The following is an 838-nucleotide window of genomic DNA, read 5'->3' on the forward strand; positions in this document are numbered from 1 at the left end:
TCAGGGATGGTGATTCCACCAGAAGTTCTTTTATTGTTGAGAATTGTTTTCATTATCTTAGGGTTTTCCAGATGGGTTTGCAAATTTCTCTTTCTAGCTCTGTGAAAAATTGAGTTGGAATTTTGATGGGGATTACATTGAATCTGTAGATTGCTTTTGGCAAGATGGCCATTTTTACTATATTAATCCTGCCAATCCATGAGCATGGGAGATCTTTCCATCTTCGATTTCTTTCTTCAGAGACTTGAAGTTCTTGTCATACAGAACTTTCACTTGCTTACTTAGAGTCACACCAAGGTATTTTACATTATCTGTGACTATTGTGAAGGGGGTTGTTTCCCTAATTTCTTTCTCAGCCTGTTTATCCTTTGTGTAGAAGAAGGCTACTGATTTGCTTGAGTTAATTTTATATCCAGCTACTTTGCTGAAGTTATTTATCAGGTTTAGGAGTTCTCTGGTGGAATTTTTGGGGTCACTTAAGTATACTATCATATCATCTGCAAGTGCTGATAATTTGACTCCTTCCTTTCCAGTTTGTATCCCTTTGATCTCCTTTTGTTGTCTAATTGCTCTGGCTAGGACTTCATGTATTATATTGAATAGGTAGGGAGAGAGTGGGCAGCCTTCTCTAGTCCCTGATCTTAGTGGGATTGCTTCAAGTTTCTCTCCATTTAGTTTGATGTTGGCTATTAGTTTGCTGTATATTGCTTTTACTATGTTTAAGTATGGGCCTTGAATTCCTGATCTTTCTAAGACTTTTATCATGTAGGGGTGTTGGATTCAGTCAAATGCTTTCTCAGCATCTAGTGAGATGATCATATGTTTCTTTTTTTTTTTT

The sequence above is a fragment of the Mastomys coucha genome, chromosome X (assembly GCF_008632895.1).
Source record: "Mastomys coucha isolate ucsf_1 chromosome X, UCSF_Mcou_1, whole genome shotgun sequence".
Lineage (NCBI taxonomy): Eukaryota > Metazoa > Chordata > Mammalia > Rodentia > Muridae > Mastomys > Mastomys coucha.